Source organism: Ictalurus punctatus, chromosome 21, assembly GCF_001660625.3.
Source record: "Ictalurus punctatus breed USDA103 chromosome 21, Coco_2.0, whole genome shotgun sequence".
Classification (NCBI taxonomy): Eukaryota; Metazoa; Chordata; class Actinopteri; order Siluriformes; family Ictaluridae; genus Ictalurus; species Ictalurus punctatus.
The window spans coordinates 15,494,384-15,520,841 of record NC_030436.2 but is presented as its reverse complement, the minus strand read 5'-3'; the positions used below and the strand labels follow the sequence as shown (position 1 = coordinate 15,520,841).

At 38.0% G+C, this 26,458-nt stretch overlaps 1 protein-coding gene across 2 annotated transcripts in view; it reads right to left on the bottom strand.

Annotated features, from left to right (window-relative positions):
- Positions 1-26,458, bottom strand: part of cdh4 (cadherin 4, type 1, R-cadherin (retinal)) — a 429,819-nt gene that overhangs the window by 271,781 nt on the left and 131,580 nt on the right. The gene's annotated exons all lie outside the window — the stretch shown is intronic.

Genomic DNA, 26,458 nt, shown 5'->3' with positions numbered 1-26,458 from the left:
ACCATCCGATCAGTAACTCAGAGTCTTAACCGCCATGTCACCACATTAGCCTCGCACCTCCAGGGTTGGGGTTTCAATTCTCACATCTATCCAGTGTGCATAGAGTTCGCATGTTCTCCATGTGCTTCGTGGGCTTTCCTCCAGGTACTGCGGTTTCCTCCCCCAGTCCAAAGACATCCGTTGTAGGCTGATGGGCATTTCCAAATTGTTCGCGGTGTGTGAATGGTTGTGGTGTGTGTGTATGTTATTGTGCCCTGTGATGGGTAGGCACCCTGTCCAGGGTGTCCCCCACCTTGTGCCCGGAGTCCCCTAGGATAGGCTCTAGGCTCCCCGCGACCTCGTGATCCTAAGCAGTAGTGAAAATAGATGGATTGAAGCTGTTGAATTTGTAAAAATCGTGTTTCACAGCTGGCCAAATGTTATCACTTTACGATAGCTACCACTTTTTAGCCTAGTCAGTTAGTTTCTGGGCAGCCAAAACATGGGAGTTTAGTTTCTGGGTAGCACACTGGAACTTTCACTTGCTCTTCGGGCTAGATGATAATTGGTCTGTCCAAAATGTTCACTTTTTACCTATGATCACTCTCAAACTATACTATTTGGGACAGGTCTGAGGATATAACCAACAAATAAACTGAACAGTCTTCATTATCACTTTCAGTCAGTGACATCAGCAATTTCTTAACTAGACATTTCAGAGAGAGTGTGGGAAACCTCTGGACATTTATGCCCCACTGGGAAACCTAAAAATCAATATGACTTTATAAATAAAACCCACTGAAAGGTTTGTCAGCACTGATGAAGAAACCAGCTCTCTGCAATGAAATGTCAACTCCAAACGAGTGAACGCCATTCAGTCCATCATTTCTAATTCAAGCGGAGAAAGACAAGTGGCACTCGTCTTCAGAGGCACCCGACATAGATGCGTCTAGCACGTATCTGTAGCGAGAAAAAAAACATTTGCAGGAGACACAGCCAAATATCAGCCTCCCACTGAAAATCAAGAGCAGATCGGAGAGTGAAGTCAATTACATGTCTTCAAACCAAAGTCAGCAAGACACAAAGCACCAATCAAGTCCAATAACTGTGCAAAACAGAGTGTCTCTGGAGAACAGCGTGACAAACAGACTGTCTCTGGAGAACAGCGTGATGAACAGACTGAGGTAGAAAAAGAATTAGAGAAATAAGTGTCAGAGAGAGAAAGATGGATATGGGGGGAAAATGTGTAAGCAAGCTTTTGATTATTTCCTTCACCCTTCACTAAAAGTCTGACTTGTAGGGGAAAAGAACAATTATATGTATTTGTATAAACTAACGTGTTAAAATGTGTAATGAGTATTCTATTAGCAGCTACTGTAAATGCTGTGATGCTTACTGTAAGCCAGGCTTATATTATACACCGTGTGTGGCTCTTACATTGATCTTGATCTCTCAACATGAAAAAAATGCTGAAAACCAAACTGCGCACAGGACATGGATGCCCATGCTGCCCAAAACTATTTCAATTGGAGTCAAAATTACTCCATGCGGTACATCTCACCGCATATTACATACTGTACTGAATATTAATATTAATACTGGGTACTGAGCAGCAACTAGTGTTGTTAGGGTAGCCTGCTGTTGATTATTTTTTCCTCGCAAAATAGGCAACAATAGGTTGCACATCCTGGACCATGATAATGTTCACGTTGCATTGCTAATGTGAAATTCCTAATGCAAAATTCCTAACGTGTGAAATTCCTAATGTGTGAAATTCCTAATGCAAAATTCCTAATGTGTGAAATTCCTAATGTGTGAATTTCCTAATGCAAAATTCCTAATGTGTGAAATTCCTAATGTGTGAAATTCTTACTGTGTGAAGTTCCTAATGCAAAATTCCTAATGTGCGAAGTTCCTAATGCAAAATTCCTAACGTGTGACATTCCTAATGCAAAATTCCTAATGTGTGAAATTCCCAATGTGTGAAATTCCTAATGTGTGAAGTTCCTAGTGCAAAATTCCTAATGTGTGAAATTCCTAATGCAAAATTCCTTATGTGTGAAATTCCTAATGGGTGAAGTTCCTAGTGCAAAATTCCTAATGTGTGAAATTCCTAATGCAAAATTCCTAATGTGTGAAATTCCTAATGTGTGAAGTTCCTTATGCAAAATCCCTAATGTGTGAAATTCCTAATGCAAAATTCCTAATGTGTGAAATTCCTAATTTGTGAAATTCCTAATGTGCGAAGTTCCTAATGCAAAATTCCTAATGTGCGAAGTTCCTAATGCAAAATTCCTAATGTGTGAAATTCCTAATGCAAAATTCCTAATGTGTGAAATTCCCAATGTGTGAAATTCCTAATATGTGCAATTCCTAATGTGAAAAGTATATGTGATAAGGATGTTTGAACCAGTTCTGGAACACACACTAAGATTCTGAATTACGCGCAGACACACACACAAACAAACCCGGGTAATTTACTAACAGGGTCTATGGAGAATTGCGCCTCTTTAGTGAGTAAACTAACAAAATAGCACGTTTGGTTTAATGAATATGTAATCTGGGACGTTTCTTTCTGCAAAGTACAGGATGGTGTACGGTAAAGTCTATAGTGTGTGTCATTCACGTTCAGTAATCAGTTTTTCCTGGTCAGAAAGACAGAGTTTCCCAGAACTTATCCTGGGAAAACTGGGCATGAGGTGGGAATACACTTTGGATGGGACTTCAGTCCATCATTCACACACATTCACACTCGCTCATACCTGGGGCAATTTAGCTTCATAAATGTAAATCATTATATTTACTAAGCAATATTAAGTCTTGAAAAATAATAGGAAAGAGTCTCTAAATGACGTATTATTACCATGGTAAAGTTATATATATATATATATATATATATATATATATATATATATATATATATATATATATATATATATATATATATATACATACATACACACAGTATCTCACAAAAGTGAGTACACTCCTCACATTTTTGTAAATATTTGATTATAACTTTTCACATGACAACACTGAAGAAATGACACTTTGCTACAATGTAAAGTAGTGAGTGTACAGCTTGTGTAACAGTGTAAATTTGCTGTCCCCTCAAAATAACTCAACACACAGCCATTAATGTCTAAACCGCTGGCAACAAAAGTGAGTACACCCCTAAGTGAAAATGTCCAAACTGGGCCCAATTAGCCATTTTCCCTCCCCGGTGTCATGTGATTTGTTAGTGTTACAAGGTCTCAGGTGTGAATGGGGAGCAGGTGTGTTAAATTTGGTGTACTCACTTTTGTGAGATACTGTATATATATATATATATATATATATATATATATATATATATATATATATATATATATATATATATAACTTTACCATGGTAATAATACGTCATTTAGAGACTCTTTCCGATTATTTTGCCAAGACTTAATATTGCTTAGTAAATATAATGATTTACATTTACAGGGGTGTACTCACTTTTGTGAGATACTATATATATATATATATATAACATATGATGCAAATTTGTGTCACCAATGCCCACAGAACTTAAAAAAACACCCTTTAAAAATGTTTTCATTCACCTATGTCTTATTAACATGCTCACACTCATGTCTTCACATTTTGAGCAGGTCTGTTGCCATTTCCGATCTTCAGTTTTCCAAGTGTCTCTCTGTGGATACTGAAAACAATTATCACATGGACCTTATTTATATATTGTTACCTTCCAATAGTTTGTGATGATAAGCATATCATTTTTCTTTGTAAATCCCCCACAGCTCAATTTTTCTGATTGCACACACATCTGTCCATCCATCCATTTTCCATACCGCTTACCCTACATGGGGCCACGGGGAGCCTGGAGGCTCTCCCAGGGAACTTGGGACACAAGGTGCGGGACACCCTGGACAGGGTACTAACCCATCGCAAGGCTCAATCTCACACACACACACACACACACACACACACACACACACACACACACACACTCAGTCACACACTACGGTCAATTTGGAAATGCCAATCATGTCTATAAAACATGGCTTTGGACTTTGGGAGGAAAGCAGAGGACCTGGAGGAAACCACCGAAGCACGGAGAGAACATGCAAACTCGGCTCACACAGGGCATGGATGGGATTTGAACCCCCAACCTGGAGGTGCGAGGGAAACGTGATATCCAACAAGCCACCATTCACATATGTTAGTACTTATTAGTATATATTAGTACTAAATATTGCAGCTTGAATGCAAAAAAAAACAGGGCAATGTAACAAACTTTATCTTCAGATCTCAGAACTTCTTCAGTCCTCATCACCCCCAATTCTGTATTTTCATACCAGCACATTGCCTGAGAGAGCTTGGAGATGTTTAGTCTAATCACACATTCACCCATCAGGAAACTTCTCCCATGTCAGTGAAGATCTCTGTTGAAATATAAAGTTTCCTTTCTATCTGTACAGCATATGCACATGCACGCACACGCACACACACACACACACACACACACACACACACACACACACACACTGACCCATCAAAAGGCAGAGCAGTTGGCCAGGGCCAGCGGGCAAATCTAGCACCAATGAACAAGCCATAAATGTATTTTATACCATATCACTGTTGAATTCTTCACTCTGATTGGACAGAAGGTGTTGCTCAAATTTCTATAACAGTAGCTCTGACAACAGCTCCAGCTGCAAGGTTTATACTAATACGGTATAATTTCTATAATCACAGTTTGCACTGGGACTTGTATGACAGGTACTCCAAGAATAAAGAAAGGAGTCTCCAGTGTCAGTGCTTTGTAACAGTCAGTGGTAAACTGTGTAACTAAGTTTTTCTGAAAGAGTCTTCAGGATGAAGGGCTCTGCAATTTATTGGTAACATGACAAGCTGTATTTCTTTGTCTTATTCACTTCACGTGAGAAAAAAAGAGGCTGGTGAGGGAACGACTGTTCTCTATCATCTGTTATAATGTAACTGATAATAGAAACTAACTTGGATAAAAGTATGGTGTGTCATCTATCTATCTATCTATCTATCTATATATATATATATATATATATATATATATATATATATATATATATATATATATATATACAGATAGATAGATAGATAGATAGATAGATAGATAAGAATGACACACCATACTTTTTACATTATAACAGATAATAATGGTAATAGTGCCTCTGCTTTGTATTGGGCCACATCTCACCAGCAAATGAGGGTTAAAGGTTTGGAGCTAGAGATATTTGAACCCACAACCGCTGAATAGCTTCAGCTCTGAGCCCATTGTGGGTTTTTTTTTTATTCCATGAAATGTTCAGCTCTACATTGAAATAGATTCATTTCAGCTAGTCTAAACATTTTTTTGCCTTGGGTTTTAAGATTACAAGTACACAAGTTATTTTTCTGTATTTCCACCAAACCCAAATTGGGAGACCTTAAGGGTCGTCAGAGACAGAAAAAGTGATAAATAGCGAAAACCATAATGACAGAGTGCTGAATTATTTAACAGCAAGTCACTACTAAAGTTCTGAATGTTCCCTCTTTACACGAATGAACTGAGCAGATAAAATATAATAAATTATTTTCCACTTATGCATTTCTAGCTAGGAAAGATAATGTTTTGTGTTTCTTTGTGGATTTCACTTTGTGGGAATGAAAGGATGGGCTTTAAATGCCTGTAAGCAGTAAAGAATATTCCATTACTTTCAGTCTAAATGTATTATGTTCTGTTGTCACAAATTATGAAACCTATTTTTAGCATTAATTTTATGCTAAAATGAGTAATGTTTAGATTTTCATTAATGCATGTAAATGCATCATGCTCTACATTGTTGTTGCACTTTTATTAAACTACTGTTTTAATCTGTAATGAGGTCATTTTTTAATCAGTACCAGATTTACATTTACACTGTAATTTACAACGCTTCTGAAGACAGCATATTTCCCATGGCAGCTCTCACCAGTGAGTCATTACTGTTCCACATAAAGGGAGGATAAGAAATCTTTAGCCATTCTGTTTAATAAAAACAACATCAAGCAAAATTGGCCCAGCAATATCAATTACACAGAGACAACAGACTACAGCCAACACAGCCACCCTTATAATTTCTCACAAGTACAAACTAAAAATCCACATGATCCAATAATTATGAAGTTGTCACTGAGTAGTGGAGTTAATGGTCATAGACTGATCAATTTATTCATATCTGAGTCAATGTGTGAGATCGGGTAGGTCTTCATCCTAGTGACTAGGAATATGTGAATACTAATCAATACGAACAGCCGTGAATAAGGATCATGCATTTATCTGCTTCTGTTAAAAGCTACTAGTCAGCTAACTACACTCTTAGAGATACAGTACTGGTGTCACACTCATGCCGAATCCACAGAGAACTCCACCTCCCAGACCGTACCGTGGCGTACAAACATGGCCGCCACAGACTACGCTAACCAACACCTCTCTCCACCAGCACGTTCTCGCTCACCTGAATACTCATGAGTAACACCTGATCCCAATCACACACATTCCCTAAACACAGACTCTTACAAAGGAACTTTGCGAGGTAAAGCTCAGTGTTTCATCACCTGACTTCCCAAGCCTTTGTTGATGTGTTTGATATCCTGGTTGTTTGATCTCGTTTTGTTGCTTGGTTTTTGTATTTTGGGTTTTGTCTTTGTTTACCAGTTTCATTAAACTTTCTAACTGCAATTGCATCCGTCTCCAACTCCACCGCATGACAACTGGGGGTATACTGCAGGAGGAGGGAAAAAAGAGTAGCTCTATTTTTTATAAGATAAAATGGCCTTTCCCCCATTACTATCTATTTATTTGAACCATTTTCAGTGGAACTGTCATGAAGGTGTTTTATTTCGTATGCCGATTAAAGTTATTAATATGGTGAGATTGACTGACTGAAGCCTAGATCATTAAATAATTTGATGACTAATTTAGAATGCCACTACTCACACTACTGTCTGACATCTATGCAAATGCATGAGCACATCACACATTTCTGTTTGCAATCCCAATTCTAAAAAAGTGTTAAATGTAAATAAATGTAAATAAAAACAGAATGCAATGATTTGCAAATCTCATAAACCCATATGTTACTGACAATAGAACATAGAATACATATCAAATGTTTAAAATGAGAATGAGGTAATTTTGAGTTTGATGGCCGCAACACTTCTCAAAAAAAGTTGCGAAGGGGCAACAAAAGTAGGTGTTATTAAAAAGAAACAGCTGGAGGAACATTTTGCAACTAATTAGGTTAATTGGCAACAGGTGAGTAACATGATTGGGTATAAAAAGAGTATCTTAGAGAGGCGGAGTTTCTCAGAAGTAAAGATGGGATGGAATCTGGATGGAAGCATATGTTGCTCTAAAACCTGTATATACCTTTCAGCATTGCTGGTGCCTTTCCAGATGTGCAAGCTGCCCATTCCATAGGCACTAATGCTCCCCCATACCATCAGAGATACAGGATTTTGAACCGGGTGCTGATAAACAGCCACATGGTCCCTCTCCTCTTTAGTCCTCTTTAGTTTAAAGGACGCGGTGTCCATGGTTTCCAAAAAGAATTTCAAATTTCGATTCGTCTGACCACAGAACAGTTTTCCACTTTGCCTCAGTCTATTTTAAATGAGCTTTGGCCCAGAAAAGACTGCAGTATTTCTGGATCATGTTCACATATGGCTTCTTGGCTTCTTCTTTGCATGATAGAGCTTTAACCAGCATTTATGGATGGCACGGCGAACTGTGTTCACAGACACTGTGTTCTAGAGGTGTTTCTGAGCCCATGCAGTGATTTCCATGACAGAATCATCCCTGTTTTTAATGCAGTGTGCCTGAGGGCCCAAAGACCACGGGCATGCAATATTGATTTTCACCCTCATCCCTTGCGCACAGAGATTTCTCCAGTTTCTCTGAATATTTTGATGATATTATGTACTGTAGATGATGAGAGATTCACAGTCTTCGTAATTTTATGTTAAGCAACATTATTCTGAAATTGTTCCCCAAATTTTAGACGCAGATTTTCGCAGAGTGGTGAACCTCTGCCCATCTTTACTTCTGAAAGATTCTGCCTCTCTAAGATACTTTTTTTATACCCAATCATCTTACTGACCTGTTCCCAATTAACCTCCAGCTGTTTCTTTTTAGTAGCACTTACTTTTGCAGCCTTTAGTTGCCCCTGTCCCAACTTTTTTTTTTAGATGTGTTGTGGCCATTAAATTCAAAATTACCATTTTTTTTTCTTAAAATGGTACATTTCCTTAGTTTAAACATTTCGTATGTTTTCTATGTTATACTGTAAATAAAATACGGGTTTATGAGATTTGCAAATCATTGCATTGTGTTTTTATTTACATTTATTTACATTTTACACCGCATCCCAACTTTATTTCAAATGGGGTTGTAATTGTATAGATCATGCAGTGATTTTCTAAATTACTCCTAGGCGCAAATGAGGTTGTGAATATGTGGGGTGTGTGTGTGTGTGTGTGTGTATGTGAGTGAGTATGGTCTCTTACAATGGACTAGTGGCCATGCCATCCAGGGTGTATTCCCCGTAGTGTTCCCGGGACAAGCTCCGGATCCACTGTGACCCTGACCAGAATAAAATGCTTGCTAAAGATGAATGAATGAATACATACATTTCCTCATTGCATGCGTGTGCAAGCTGTTCTTTTTCTTAAGAGATCTCCATGGTGCTGTTTATTCACCCAAGATCATAAAACCTTGCACAACACTGCTGCCATTTCTACCAAAGGAAAAGACAATCCCTACAAATTCACAGTCCATCAATTATGCACAGACTACAGAGCTGTTCTATCAGCAGATCATTCAGTGGGTGCATTGTACTTCTTGAACATGCTTTCTTGTTCATTATATTCTGCACAACATTGCATCATGTGGCTTAATATAAAATTAATATGCTCAAATGTTTTCTTTGCAAAAATAAATAAATAAATAAATAAATAATTTAACTATAAACCTCTCCAAAGTACAAGTCTGATAATGTTATCTAGCATCCACATGTGCTCAAAGGTACTTAAGGTGATGGATGTAACATAATGCTATAAGGAGTAATCCATTTAGCGTGTACACCCAGTGAAAAGCGTTGTAACAGATGAGGTTTCATTTTGAGGTGTGTGTCATTACAGCAGAGTCTATTACTAAATGACTGCGGTCTACAACAGAGTCATCAGCTCTGGGTCATATTCAGGACATTGGGAGTACATACAGTACAGTATTACGCATTCATTCTGCCATTGAAAAAGTTTAAATAGCAACCGAGTTTCAATTTGACTATATAAGCCTGTTATATGTCTGAATAGACATATTCAGATAGCCACTGGGAGGCATAACAATTCCATAGCACACTATAACTGATGATACAAATACTTGTAATGTGCAAATATCACTGCCTGGAGATGGCCATCTAATGTGAAGTAAATTGCATTTCATGGCTCCAGCCAGACCTGCCACCAACCTGCGATGGTCTCTCACTCTAACAGCCATGCTTAATGGGTTTACTATGGGAAGATTTGATTTAAAAGACACATATCAAGAAAACACCACTATCACCACCTACAGCTTACAAAGTGCTACTACACTAAATGCATACTGTATATGCATTATACCATATGTACTGTACATTAAACTCATTTAAGATCAGCTTTGTCTATTGTGAGTCTTGGATAAAAAAAGACATCTACCAAATGAATGAAGGTAACTAACTGTTCATGCAAATTAGGGATGTAACTGAATTCGAATACATTATTTGGAATGAACCGGTGATAAATCTGAACAGAAACAATTTCACATATGTATAAGGTGCTTTACTGCAGTGTTTCATTTTCAGTAAGCTTGTCAGAAAGGTTCACAAATCATCTGGTCAAGATTAGGAGAGGGATCTCATGGGACAATGTAACAAAAAAATATCAGAAGAAGGAGGTATATACTGGCAAGACTGACGGGTGGAACAAACACCATGTTCATTAACATGAGTGCAATTATTTTACAGCTTCCATTCATCCTTAGTAAATGCCTGGTCAGGGTTTAAATTAGGCTACTAGTTTGTTTATATTTTGGGAAATAGAACCAATTAAAGTCATTAGAGCCAACAAAAATAATCATAAAAAAACAGTCCCATGAACAATTGTGGCTCATTATGAACTAGAGTGATGTAGCTGAGGTTGAGGAACTGTCAAAGCCAGAATTCAAACACCATGCTGATACTGCTGGCATTTCTATTTGGATTTATATTTCTAATGTTTTCCAGTGTATCCATGGATGGTAGCGTTCGTATTTAATAAATAAAAAAAGAAAAGAAAAGAAAAGAAAACCTTCCTGAATAGGCCACGCCTACTTCAGGTTAAATCTGAATACAGATACACATATGGATATTTGAGCACTAAACAAAATGGCAGATTTAAATCAGCTTATTACCAAGTTAGTTCTTATAGCAGCTCAAAAAGAAAATTGGTGTCTTTTAACGTTGCATTTCAGATGTGCATTGCCACTGAAGACGTCTTCTTCCTGAATGTATTCATACTGGGCATAAATACATCCATACATTGCCTGTCTCAGTATCCACATACATCACTGTTTTGTGGATTTATGGGGAATATGATATCTGTATCTGTTTAGGATTAAGATTTAAAGCCAGTAAACACACCTTTAAAGATATGGGCCATGCTGTTTAGCTTGCCAAAATTTAAACATCACCAGCACTGATGGTTACTTGGAAATGGGAAATAAATGTGTGTGAAACATGGAGGGAGAATTGTAAACCATTCCCAGACAGGTGTGAAGACAAAAAGAAAATTAAAGCTATTAATTGTGAATGTGATCCAGCGAAAAACACAGGACCCAATAATAATAATTAAAAAAAATCATGAAACTAGGCAGGGTTTACTCTCATGATCAGGCAGGCAGATATTAATCTCATGGGACAAAGAAAGGCCACTTGTTTCTTTATATTTTGGAAAATAGACCCTAATCTGTTGAATAACTGCAGGAGTGCGATTGGCCAAAATTCCTTCGGAAGGCGATGGGAATGAGAATTTTGAAAAACAGAGTAAAAACAACAGTGTAGCCTGAAACAGAACAGCAATAATTTGTGTATCTAACATGTAACATAATCACACAAGGATGTCATACAGCACCATTGAAAGTTCCATTTAGGCAGGCAAGGGTTAATGAAATACAAATCTCAATGCGTAGAGTGACTGCCTGTTCCCTGAACCTGGCTGTGATTAAAATGGCATAAAATGTATTAACAAATCTCTCCAGAGTCCTTCATGCTATAGAATCTTCCTCATAAATACAATAATACTCCTTATATCTTAAGGACAGCTGGAAAAGTACAATTTGTAAAATACTTTATGAACAACTTGGCAGAGTAAAGTGACTCCTGAAACTGCCACTGCCATCCAGTGTGATAAGAGGACACTAACACATTATTATCTGTTTTATATAAACCACATATGGGAAGCAGTGTTTCTGGACTAATGACCTTTCCTACTAAAGAGCCCAGCCTCGGACTTGAACGCATGAGACGCTACTACTCAGGTATGATGAGCACCAGGTATATCCAGTAGTAAGTTCTAGCAAAAGTTAGGTTAGAATTACTTGTTCTCTCTGAGTTATGGAAGGACGGCTAATTCTGACTGGATAGACGAGAAAGGAGAAAAAAGTGTGAAAAACAGCTAGCCTTTTTGTTGTCCAGACAATGCTGATTACTTGGCCTCAACAGGCCTGTACCCCGTTGAAAAATGGACTGCATGCATGGCTAATAACTCGGTCTGATGCAGTGATACTGGAAGAGATGACCTTTTATGAGACATGCTTACCACCTCATCAATGGACTTTTTTTATTAACAAAGACAAGAAACAGCCGAGACACAGAAAGAGAGAGAGAAGAGGGGTGTAGAGCTCAATATTAACCAGGGATTAATGAATTTCAACCCACTGAGAATTAAATGCCACATTCTGTAACCATTTTCCGAAAACACCCTCAGTGAAAATAAATCAATTAAATACAGAAGCAGGTGACTGCGATGAAATGGCATTTCACCCTCAGTCTACTGTCTTCCTGAGATAGCTAGTTACCAGTTACTGAAGGGGACTGACTGAAAACTTAAACCTCACACCAATCAAACTTCTAGCAAATGTATCCATGCAGATTTTCCCAATGCGGCCTAATTTAAAGAAAAGACAAACAAAAACCAACTTTGAACAATCAATCATGGAATACAACAGATCATTAGACCAAAGAAACACATAACATTATAATAAACACGGACAAGGTTTTTAGTCAGTGTGTATTGTATTTTGTAAATGCCTGGTCCACCTTCATAAGAAATAAATAAAGGACTCCCAAGTGCATCACTAGCTGATGAGTATGGTGAAAAGATAAACATGAGCCAAGAAATATTTCCCTCCATGATTTCTAAGCTTTTGTATTGGTTTGGAAATCATGTATGAAAATAAAATGATGGCACCTTTCGAGCCGGCAATAGCCTTTTGCATAAACCATTCTGCTTTATTGGTTTTATACTCACCACTTAATTTCACAGTACGTCACACTGCTACGCACGACCTTCCAGTGCAATATAAGAACTGCTCGGTGTCTTCGCTGAAAAGCACACCCCCCTTTTGAAGCTCAGATCAGAATAGCAGATAGATTGGGAAGAGAGTATATGCAGTAAATTGTTCATGTATTGTAAAGCACTTTTACGTCTACTTCTAATCAAGTAGTGACTAGAAGTCAGTGATTGTATAGAAGACATTGACACAAAGCTGCTGCTAAATGCAAATTTAAAGCAATGTTCTCATCTGGAAAATTAAACCAACACCAACTTGTGTATGAACTTCTGAAAAATGTATGTGTTTTTGACTTGAATTCACTGACCTGACGAAGTGTTGGTGTAAGAATCAAAGAGAACTCTTATGCCGTTCAGAACCGTTCAGACTTGGTATTAACTTCTGTCTCGGGTGATGCAACAGCACTAAATGAAAGTCTGCACGAGGTCAAATGTGTCTTCTGATCCGTTACTTAGACCATTTGCAGATGTGGTTTGGGATACATGTGGCCAAATGATATTTGTAGTGTGGACAGCAATGCGTCCTGGTGTGTTGCCAGGTTTCTTATAGACTCAAGCTCCTTTTAACCTTCCAACTGAACGGACTACGTTTACATGGACAGCAATAATCTAATTATTGACCTTATTCTGAATGAGACAATATCCCGATTAAGGTGTTTACATGAGTCGCTTTTAGAATACTCCTTTCATGTTCCCGTTTTACATGTTATAGAACATAGATCGATTAACGGCACACGTCATTACGTCCCCGCGCCACGCCGTCCGACGTTCCCTCCAGAATTTCACGTATCGACATACAGTTGGTTTTCGTTATGGTACCGTTTACAGTTTTGAGCAGCTTGAACAGCGCGGCAAAAAAAAAAAAAAAAAAAAAATATATATATATATACACACATTAGACTCGATGCCGAAACTCCCACTTCACTTCTACTCACTTCCAGTGTAAAATTTTAGCAGTGCAGAGATTACAGAGCTTACAAACTGCAGTTTTGTCGTCATTCCACATAAGAGACAGCTTCACACACAGCACGAATTAGATGTGTTTTCCCCGCCCTCTTTTTATTGACGGTATAATTGGCCCTGAACATCGGATGATTTTAAACTATTGGCCGATCGCCCATAGTGTAAAAAAATAGCCTTTATCGGCCGATACATCGATGCATCTGTAGTTTAAACCAAGAATCCTTTCCTATAATGGCTTTTTTATTTAGAATGGCCTCCATGGCTTTGCACATAGCACATTTCTGCCCAGTCTAGAAGGAGGCGATGCTGTTAATCTGAGTAGTCCTAAAACTGCCTTTTGAATCACCAGAAGCATGTATGCATGATGTATCCCTGATATGTTGCATTGACAATAATGTATATGTGGTTTGAAATAATAGAGTAGAGGATGTGCATTTTGATGCATAGCTGGATTACTATAAATTTGTCTGCTGCTCTCGAGTCTAAAAGTATGAGGAAGGAAAGAAACATTGAAATGTGTCTCGGCTGTAAACTGTCAGAGGTAACAGAAACTGCTGTTTGGTGCAATTATGGTGCAATATAGTAGGATAGAAGAGCACTTTCTCCAGGTAATGTAGTGGGCCTTAGTGTTGGAATGGCTCTCTGTCTAGCATAAGTAGTTGATTTTTGCTTACAGTCTGGACATTTCGCAGGTGGGAGGCTGGGATAGACTCAGTTTCAATTTACTTTAGTAAGAGATGCACAAGGATTATTTATTTTATATAGTTTTGTTGGATGTAGCAAATATAATGCTTTTCCAGTTATTAAAGAATTGAAAGTGTTGAGTTTTAACACAAACACTTGAGATATGGGGGAACGTTTGTAAAATAAGGCATTTTAAGCTGTAAAGGCTGCAGTCATATTAATTAGACAGTGCTAAGCTATGAATGAGTACATGCTCAGAAGTACTCATGGTGGGGTTAGACATTGGGAAACAGGTGTGGAGGTTAAACAACAGGTGAATCAATTCCACTAGTGCTTCACGGTTCATGATAGCTTTTATAGAAGTCAAAGATTCCTGATGCGTTTCTTTCCATCATCAATCACTGAGCATTTTTAGAAAGTCCACATTCTGCTAACACACTATAAGCCAAACAATGGGTCAATGCCAATTCAAACAATAGCAATACAGACAATCCAGTATGTAGAGACAAAATATAGCATTGGGGGTATTAATAATAAGCAAAGATTATGGTATAATGGCTTGGTAATGGATAATAATGGTAGAAAAAGGATTGGTAATGGACACTAGACAATGGCAGATGCTAAAACAGACGTGTCTATGTGAAACATGATGAACTTGGACTTGATTGATATTGACACGACAAAGGAGCAGTATTAAGTCCAGAGCTACTATCTGACAGTTTGATGTAACCCACAATATATCAACATATTGATATATCATACTGAAATGCATGTTTTTGGCTGTTATTAGATTTAAAAACTCATAAGTATGATACTGTTAATTAATTGACCATATCATACCTTTAAAGTCCACAAAAAGTTTTTTTTTTTTTTTTTTGGGCATTGAGGAGATAGGAGTGCTTATCTAGATGAATTCTTGGTCAGCTTATCCTTCAAACCATTTGTATGTTTTCTTTACAGGAGAGCACATCAACTTACAGTGGGGGGAAACAAGTATTGAACGTGTCAACATTTTTTTAAGTAAATATATTTCCAATGAGGCTATTCAAATGAAATTTTCACCAGACATCTGTATTAACTCAAGAAATCCAGAAACATACAGAATTCACAACGTTAAAATCCATAAATAAAGTTATTACACATAACAGCCCCACACTATGACGCTTCCTCCTCCAAACTTCACTGTTGGTATAGTGTTTTAAGGGTGATGTGCAGTGCCATTTCTTCTCCAGACATGGTGTGTAGTATGACAGCCAAAATGTTTAACTTTGCTTAACTGTTTAACTCCCAGTAATTCATAGCCTTGTCCAAATGAGTTGTAGCAAACTTTAAATGAGTTTCGACATGCCTTATCTTTAGTAATGGAGTCTTGCGGTGTGAGCGTGAACAGTGGAGTGCACTGCCTATTGTTTTCTCTGTGAGGATGGCACTTGCTGCCTCCAAGTGTGTTTTTGGAGCTCTTTCCGAGTGGTCCTTGGCTCTTGGGCTACTCTTCTGACTCCCTGGTCAGAAATCTTGTGAGGAGCTCCACTGCGTGGCCGGTTGATGACGGCATGCTGTTGCTTCCACTTGCACAAAATGGCCCCAATGGTGCTTACTGGAAGATTCAGAAGTTTTGAAATATGTCTGTATCCAATTCCATTGATATGTTTTGCAACAATAAGGTTGCATAGGTCTTGGGAAAGCTCTTTGCTTTTACCCATCATGAGATGTTTCTTGTGTAACACCTTGGTAACGAAAATACTTTTTTATAGACCAAGTTACTAACTCAGCTGATATTAATTTGCCATTTGCACAGATGGGGGTATAATTACTTACGGATTTCAGCTGGTTCCTTGCCTTACCTTGCCTTTGAGAACTGCTTTTTCTTTGCGTGTTCAATACCTTTTCCTGTGTCATTCCACTTTATTCCACACAACTTTATCTAAGGACTTTAATATTGTGAATTCTTTATATTTTCAGATTTCTTGACTTAATATGGATGTCTGGTGAAAATGTCATGTGACTAACCTCATTGGAAATATATTTATTGAAAAAAATGTTGACGCGTTCAATACTTATTTTCCCCACAGAATTTTACTAATTTGACAACACAAAATAGTGAATTAAAATTGTGACAAAATTGTAAATTGATAATAGGATGTGTTGGATCTGCAGGGATTAAGGTGATAATTACAATTGGACTATTCATACGGCAATAAATTGGCAATACTAGACTCAATGAATGTTTATTTTATTGCATGCCATCCTCTCATTCACATATCATCATATTAGTCTTTTATTTTTCATTTTTAAATAGTCTTTTGTGTTTAAGTACCATTCTATTACATTTGAAAGCAAAAATAAAATCGTGATTCATCACGATCAAGACTCAAGACCTACATTTTTAAAGATATTAATTTTAAAGTGCCTGACTGGGTTCTGCTGTATATTAAATGTTTAAATTTTTAAATGAATAGAAAATCTATTTTCTCTTTTTATTTAATGGGCTACACAGAGACAGTGTCATTATTATTATTTTTTTTATCTATTACGAATCTGTATAACATCAAAAGTAGGGAAACTAAAGCAGATGTCTTCAGACATCTTTGTACTTTTGTGTTGTGAATCACTAAGTGCTGCCACATTGTGATAGTGCCTGTCTGTCTTATTGATGGACCAATTCAAATGACTATGTTTCTCAAGCTGAAAGAGAGAGACAGAGAGAGACAGAGAGAGAGGGGGGAATCAGGGGTTACTTTAGCAGAAGCAAAGCTTCAGAATTACCTCCCCATAGTCCATGAGATATTGCAACCAACCTCATGCCCACAGCCTTGACCCATGCAGCAGATCTTCCCATCGCCAGTCCCAGAGACCCAGGAGGAATATATAAAGGGACTACTGGCTTCTGTCAGCTTATTTGAAGCTTCAGCATTAGAAGCCATTCAAACACTGAATATTCATTTTACTAGTGCTCTCATTCTTCATCATTCTGATTCCTCACTGCTGTTTTTGGTAGAGATGGATGCCTCTCAGAGTGGTATGGGTGCAGCCTTGGACAGCCACCAATATTGTGTCCCTTATTCCGGAAAACCTAAGCTAGCAGAGGTGGACGATACTTTAGATGATACTGAAAACAACCAGAGAGATTGAAACCACTACCTTCCCTTGAACAAATATGCACAAGATTCTCTGACTCATAGCTCCAAAGGTCATCCCATTTGTGCATACTTGGGCATTTCTATGGCCATCCAGGAGCCATCCAAGGTCTTCACCTTCAGCAAATGGATGAAAAGCAAACAAAGCTATTACTGGCTGTAGCCCTTTGTTAACCTTCCATCTTTCCCCATTCCATGATAGAGATCCACAGGATCAGCACTGACCAGATGGTATTTGGGTGGTGGATGCTCAGCAGTGGCACTGAGATGATGATGATGATGATGTGGTATAAATGCATCAGACGCAGCAGCTTTGCTCGGCTTTTAATTATCGTAGTATCACAGCCCTTTCACAAATAGACCTGTGGTCAATAACTAACCTCCAACAAAGGGTTAGAGGATGATTACTACAAAAATACAAGCCATGATCTCTAACTGTCCATCTATAAGTAGACCTCCAGTAGTTCCAGCACAACATTGACCAAGATTGCATCGCCACATGATAATAGGCCATCTTTTGGGGGGAAAAAAAAACGTCTGGTGGTCCTGTATTAATGCAGTACCATTTATGGATTGCTTGACTTGCTTTTTATTTTTAAATAAGCCCTTTTGAGAGAGACAAAAAGGCAGAAATCACCCTATTAAAAAGACAAATTCCAAAAATGTATTATTAAAAGCATCAACTACTCAATGGAGATCAAATACACCTCAAGCAAGGGTCAGTGACAGCACCAATCTTGCACGCTTATCCATGATTCCACAGAGAATAAATGTGAGCTCAGAATACTCCATCATGGATCTCAGTATGAATGAAAAATTAAAAGTGCAGTGAAGACGCTCTGAAATATGGATTTCCTTCCCCACTGTTTTTGCTCTTCCCTTCACCTGTCCCCTTCTTTCTTCTATTATGGATCACTCTGATAGGGTGTCAGTTAGTCTAAATGAAAAGCTAATGGTACATGAGGAGACGACTCAAAAGGGCTTATGTTAGAATTTCAACCCGATCTATTCCTGTGCACTTTAACGTGAGCCTGGGCCTGACCCTTCTGCAACAATAGCTCTATGTTAAGATTAAAATCAGGGTGTAAAAGCTCAATTCAAATTCCATTCAGTTTTGTTCTTTACGTAGTTGGTTTATAGTAGAAATCAAGACAAGTTAAAAATGAATGAAACTTTAAACCAGTGAAAAAGTCACCTGATCAAAAACAAAATTTGTAGCAAGTCCATTTCAGGGCACCCGGACACCCGTTCACATACTCATTCACACCTAAAGGCGAGTTAGCTTGTTTTTGCACTTGCATTTTTTAGTATGTTTGGTGAAGTATGAAAGCTCTTTTTCGAGCCTGGGAGCAGTCAAGAGAATCAATCCATGGTCCACTAGAAAACGATGGTCTGAGGTTTGCTTCCACCAAAACCGCTGTGCGGTGTGCATCAGGAAGCTATCTGCTATATGTGCTACATTCTGCAGTGCTACTCATTCTTTAACTTTCATTTGTTCAACATCATTACTAACTTTTCCAGCTTCTGGATGCATGCCGTGCATCCAAAAAGTGCTGTTCGTCACTGCTTAAGTGTTGCGACTAACAGAAAATAATAAAACAAAGAAAACAACAAACAGATGAACAAGGCCTACCATTTTGCAAACCAAGCAAAAAGCCCCTCCCCCAACTCAGCTCAGAATCTGTAATGGGTGCAGACACGAGTATTTGCGTCAAGTGTGAACTCTCCCTTAAAGTAGCCCGTCCACCTACTGCCATGTTTTTTTGGAGCTGGGAGGAAACTGGAAAACGAGGCAGAAATCCACTTGGACACCGAGAGAACACTTTACATGTATTTGACTTACAGTTATTGATGCCTGCTCATTAGGTGTGACCTGTTCTGTTATGAAGATAATTAGTAGTTAAGCTATAAACGATCTTTCTTTCTTTTGGAAATGAATAAACGTGAAACATACTGACAATATATGCCATTGGGAATAAAGCATCAGTGATCAATATTCAGTACTGCATGAGCACACACATGCGTGCAAACACAAGCCATTTCAGTCTGCATACATGCCGCAATCCCAAACTATCCCCCCACTTCATATAATGGGCATAGAGTAGTGGTGAAATGAGGTGATTAGAAAAGGAATTAATATTAATAGAGGTTAAAAATGAAAAGAACAAAATCACAAACTCAATTATAGCTAAGCAATTAAAAAAAAGTCCAGCACTGAATACAGTATCGCTGATGGAATTAAGACAGCTTTCTTCAGACATTTACAATGAGGTTAATTCCCTACTGTCTGGACAACAGTGCAAATAAAGCCATTAGACCAGATTCAGGTATCATGAGAGTAAATGACAGAGGCAGAGGTGGACACTCCTTTGCCCTGTTCCTATTAAAAATCAGACAGCTCAAGAGACAGCGGTGTTGTTTAATGACTTCTTTCACTTTCTTGCCCTGTCTGAATGAGGACAATGTACACATCCTCAGGGATTCGGTGGCGGTAGAAGAGCAAAAATGTTTAATTAAAGCAAAAGATGACACTGACATGGCAACCGTGGAAAAGAGAAAGAGAGAGAAAATTAGAAATGAACATTTTTGCTTTGTCGTGCACTTTTTTCTAGTCTAGTTTAGTGCAACCTTCCTGCACTCATTTCTCTAGATTACAGCACACAGATACACACAAAAATGCACATTCACATACATACACAGATAATGCCACATTTAGACCGCAGGTTTGTGTGAGACCTAGAAATTATACCAGATACAACAAGAAGTTGACCCATCAGCATAGCATAAACAACCATCCATCCAATAAGATGGAAGTCCAACCATGTCCTAGATTATATTCACGTTGCTAAAACATGGTACGACTGACATAAATGTAGTAAGTGGGTTGTGTCCCCTGCTATGAACCTCTAGCAAGCGTGTATTTCTATCAACTACTCAAAAGAAAAGTACATTTAACCATCTATTCACTTGTAAACTATTTTGAGTCCTAAGTAATGAGTGTATTATACATGAAATTAGTTAATTCAATAACCAATCTGTCAACATATTACACAATTAGACAGCAAATTAGCAGCTAAATCCAACTAAGGAAATACTTTCCCAGCTAAATTGCTTGCTCTCCTCATCAATGCATACAAAATGACAGATGTTTAAAATCTTAAAATAGTACAACAAGACAGTGGCAGTTCTGCTGATGTATGGATCAAAACATCATTGACAAATACAGTAGATGAATGTTTATTTTAATGATCGGTCCCTCCAGGATTTTGCGATCACAGAAATTAACGCACAATCAAGGAAACTGTGCAATATTCACAGGCGCTTACAATGTTTCAAAATTACCGCAGATTTCGTCATCACAATGCGCATTCAGCCAAAGAATGCTTTGATTCACGATTTACGTTTCAAGACCATTGTTACAGTCCCCAGGAGTGGTCGACCAACAAAGATCACTCCAAGAGAAAGACGTGTAAGTCTGCGAGGTCACAAGGGGTAACTTCTAAGCAGCTAAATACCTCTCTCACATTGGCTAAAGTTAATGTTTATGAGTCCATAATCAGGAGAACATTGAAAAACAATGGTCTGCATGGCAGGGTTGCAAGAAGAACGCCAATGCTGCCCAAAAAGAACACTGCTGCCCTTCTGCAGTTTGTTAAAGATCACGTGGACAAGCCAGAAGGCTATTGGAAAAAATGTATTTGTGGACAGATGAGACCAAAATAGAATTTTTGGTTTAACTGAGAAGCGTTATGTTTGGAGAAAGGAAAACACTGCATTCCAGCATTAGAACCTTATCCCTTCTGTGAAACATGGTGGTGGTAGTATCATGGTTTGGGTCTACTTTGCTGCATCTCTGCCAGGATGACTTGCCATCATTGATGAAACAATGAATTTTGAATTATACCAGCGAATTCTACTGTAAAATGTCAGGACATCTGTCCATGATCTGAATCTCAAGAGAAAGTGAGTCATGCAGCAAGACATTGACCCTAAGCACACAAGTCAATCTCCTAAAGAACAGTTAAAGAAGAATAATCTTAATGTTTTGGAATGGCCAAGTCAAAGTCGTGACCTTAATCCAATAGAAATGTTGTGGAAGGACCTGAAGCAAGCAGTTCATGTGAGGAAACCTACCAACATCCCAGAATTGAAGCTGTTCTGTACTGAGGAATGGCCTAAAATTCCTCCAAGCCGATGTGCAGGACTCATCAACAGTTACCATAAACGTTTAGTTACAGTTATTGCTGCACAAGGGGATCACACCAGATACTGAAAGCAAAGGTTCACATACTTTTGCCACTCACAGATATGTAATATTGGATCATTTTCCTTAATAAATAAATGACCAAGTATAATATTTTTTATCTCATTTGTTTAAGTGGGTTCTCTTTATCTACTTTTAGGACTTTTGTGTGAACATTTTATGATGTTTTAGATCATATTTATGCGGAAATAGGGTTCACAAATTTTCAAACACCATATATATATATATATATATATATATATATATATATATATATATATATATATATATACACCATGTATATCATCTAACAGCATCATTGTAACAACATATAAAAGAAAACCAGCAACACTGGTCATGCTGTGCTTTGGCATGCAGCCTTCCAAAGTTACGGCTTTACCTCTGACTGGTACAAAGCACTGACACTGGAGACTTTGTCCATAAATGCTAAGTAAATCTCTGCTCGTAGAAAATGTGTGTAGAGTCCACCTTACAAGTCCCTGTATAGTATTAAAAACAATTATTAATATAAATCTGATTCGCAGTGACGCTGAACCTTTTTTTTTATATATATACTTTGTGGTGTTTGATGCAACCTGTATTAATGAAACGATACAAAATAGGATTCTTCTTATAAGAAAGCGCATATCTCTGAGGTAAGATATCAGCTAACAGCTACAGTAACGTCCTTGCTGACAAACAGTAGCTTGGCTTGCTAATGGCTAGCTAGTTAAAGGAAGGATAAATATTAATTGTACTTCATTAATGAAAGAAATTTTTCTACTCTTTCCATATTGGACCAAACACAGTCATCATGCTCTTTAGACTCTATGCTAATACGTTCCACCCACCCACACACACATACATACATCTGCAGCACAACTATGCACTAACCGGATTCAAGTTCCTTTAAACCTTAACTCTCTTATATTCATTCATATTCAGAGATAATGAACTTTTAGCTCCTTCAGGCTGGTCCACAGCACTGTAATTACCAGGAGGCACGCTCACACGCTCTCTTAATAAAGTCATATTCAGCACACCTCCATGAATCCCAATCCTTCAAGAACATGTACATAACGCAGCGTTGATCCTGTGACCGCTGCTTTCGCTGCACCTAATTATGTCAGGAAGTGTTGTGAAAGCTTCAGCTGGACATTTACCCAACACGGCATGTTATGGAAAGCGCACGATCAGATTATATCTGTAATATGACCTCACTTGAGGTCTAGAAATGTAATCACATACATAAAGATTTTGTCATTGTGTGGGTGTTTAGCCTTCAGCGAAGGTTTAGCTAGTTGAACGTCAAGACTTTTCTGTTACTGTACATTTACTCTTTTATAGTGAGGTCCAAGGACAGTTCATGTTTTCATGTTGCACATTATGTCTTTCTCACTATTTGCTTTCAGAACTTTTTTTTTGAAAGCAAATAGGGTTTGAGGGGGTTGTTTGTACTTGCATGACTTGTGTGTGCAGGCTACATGCATGCATTTATAGCTTTTATGAAAATAAGCAAGGGTCATTTTGCTACAAGGTTCTAGTAACAATAGATTGCTACATGCTCCCTTATGGCACAGTGAAAAGTGCGTGTGTGTATGTGTGTGTGTGTGTGTGTGTGTGTGTGTGTGTGTGTGTGTGTGTGTCTAGTCTGTTGAGGGGAATCATATAAGTGTTAAACAGCCTGAAACTAATGTGCTCATCTTCACTGCTGGTCTCCAAGCATGGTGACACTTTGTCTCTCCCTCCAGCATCTCTTTTTCTCTCGTTCTTTGTCCGACTCAAGGCCAGTGTGCCAGTTCTCAGCACTTTCAGATTGCTCCTGAACTCTGCTGGTCCCATCTGCAGATTCAACCTCCCATTTATCTGACAAGCACCTGCCATATTCATCGGAGTGAAAAGCTAGCTGATTTTGGCTGAGCGCACGGTGTGGTCCAAGGGGTGCGCTTTGTGAATGTGTGGCACAAAGAAAATATGCAAAAATGATAAATGCACATGGCAGCATTTACGATATTAGTCAACACAACAGTTAAATATTGCTGACTGAAAGCTCTACGTAATTTGGAAAATCTCAAAAAAATCACTGGACTTGCTGGAAATTCACTCTCAGATATTGCTCAGTTGTTTCAATTGAATAAACAAACAAACAAACGAATAAATACACGTGCAAACAAATAACTACATTACTACTACACTACTAGTAACAATAACAGAGATGCCATGACACCACTTTTTCAATACCGATACTGAAACGCTGAGTATCAGCCAATTATTTTCCTATAAAACTAATAATAATACTACTAAAACTAACTTTTCTTAAAGGGTTATTTAATTAATTTTTTTTTTACTTAAACACTTTCAGTGAAAAAAAAATCCCTTAGATAGTAAATATAATAAAGTATAAATATAATAAAAATCAATCCTAACAAAGGAAAAAAAACAGTCAAGTTTCTTTATATGTAAACATTTCCAGTTCCAAAAACAACCTCTGTGGTTGGGGGTTTGATTCCTGCCTTAGATTCCTGCGGGGTTTCCTCTGGGTACTCTGGTTTTCTCATCCAGACCAAAGATATCCGTTGCAGGCCGAATGGCATTACCAAATTGTCCATAGTGTGCGAATGAGTGTGAGAGTGTGCAATTGTGACAGAGAAACACTAAACAAGACCTATAACCCTCTAACACTCAGCTATACACTATTATTATCATTATTATTATCATTATTATTATTATTATTATTATTATTATTATTATCCATAAGCACTGCTATTCATTACACCAATGAGGTAGGGTGGCAATAAAGTGCAAATTAATACAATTGCACCGTTGATAATATGCCATTCGCACATATCATTTGCACCTCATTGTCTCTTTGCACTTTATACCTAATGCGACTTACTGTTTGGCACTTCTGGTTAGATGCTAACTGCATTTCATAGGCTTTCTACATGTGCTCTGCTCAATGACAAAGCTGAACCCAATCTAATCTTTATATATGTATATACACACACACACACACACACACACACACACAACTGGATGTTTAGATAGTACTCTGCCTCACTAATAATTCACCCTGTATAAGAACATGAATAAATGTATAATGAATTTCATTACTATATATTGCCACTGCTAATAAAGGAGAGTGATTGCTTCAGCAGTGCTTTATAATCTGGGTTTACCTTCACCCTACCCTTCTCTCATGGTTCTCTCATGGTAATTCATACTGACATGGAACTTGATATCGTTCCTCACATTATAATAATTATCTTCTATATATGACAGTGTATGGTATTTATTTTTCCTATACTGTATATGCTACTTTGCATACTTGCATTATTTTTGTTATAGTAGTCGCAGCTCTCAACTTTGTCCTGATAGACCCCCCCAAAACAAAACAAAACAAAACAAAAAAGTAAAAAATAAAATATTGTGTGCTTGAAGGAGTTTGGTTCTCCTGGCTGGGTGCACGGATGTAACCCTTTCTCAGGGCTGAAAAATAGCAACTGACAACTGTGTCTTAGAGAACTGCTACCAGTAAACACCCACAGAGGGAGGTCTGCTAAGTCCAAATGTCTTAAACCGCAAAGGAGGGGATGAGGTTATCAGAACACTTCTCCAACTAATTCCAAGCTGCTTTCCACGCTTGCAAAGTTTATAGTTGTGGGTGGTTCGAGTTTTCCTTATTAATCTGCCTTGTTGGGCTTGGTCTGTGTTTGTGTGTGTGTGTGTGTGTGTGTGTGTGTGTAAGAAAAGAGATTGCTGTAATCCCCATGTGTAATCAGAGAAGTACACAGACACAACAGAGTAGGTGAGGATAAGGACTGTGCTCAGAAAACTCAGCTCATCCTGAGGGGGCTGAATGAAAGATAAGACAGACCTGAGTTTTCACATGCATAGATAACACTCTCTGACCTTGTGGATAATGTGTGTGTGTGTGTGTGTGTGTGTGTGTGTGTGTGCACGCGGTTTTTGTTCAGTTTTGTTCCTGTCCTGATGTTTTACTGACGTGCGGGCTGGTAAAATCCCTGCTGACTTCTGGACATAAATCTAGGAGCAATATACCTGGAAAATCATCGAGATATCCAGAAAGACGACACTTCCAGTGTAGAAGACATATAACATAATATTTGCATAGATCATAAACCATCCAAACTGCCCTCATTCTTCTTCCCATTATCAAGTAAACCAAGACAAATCGCTGTCAGAGCAGCAGAATGACGAGGCCATATACCCTGTCGAATGCCTTCACCAATCAATTCTTTCTTTACCTGGACAGAGGCTCGTGAGTATGTTCTTCAGTGAAACCTTTCTGTTGTGTAGACTTCAGAAAAAGGACGGACTCGAGGGTCCCGAAGTGCGAGTCTTTCCCATGGAGGCTCAAGAGTTACAGTTCTGATCATTCATCATTGATCATTCAGAGGCAAGACATGTGGATTTACACTCACAAGTAAAAACACGGGCTTTGTTTCACTCGTTAAATATTGAATACTATTTAATATTTACTCAAGCAGTTTGAGTTACAGAAAAGTCACACACACACACCACATGAGATTTTTGCCTTTTAGATTCTACACACGTATTTCTCACATGTAGTACGTGTTTTTAATTTTGTTCACGTGATTTTTTTTCCACATGATTCGTTCATATTTGGTTTTTGCTCTACGTATTTACACAATTTATTTTCACATGATTCTTTCTTCCACAGGATTTGATTCTCATAATTCATTGTTCACATGAATTATTATCACATAATTCATTGTTGCGATGCGTTAATTTTCGTAATTGTTTTTACACGATTTATTTTCACGTGATT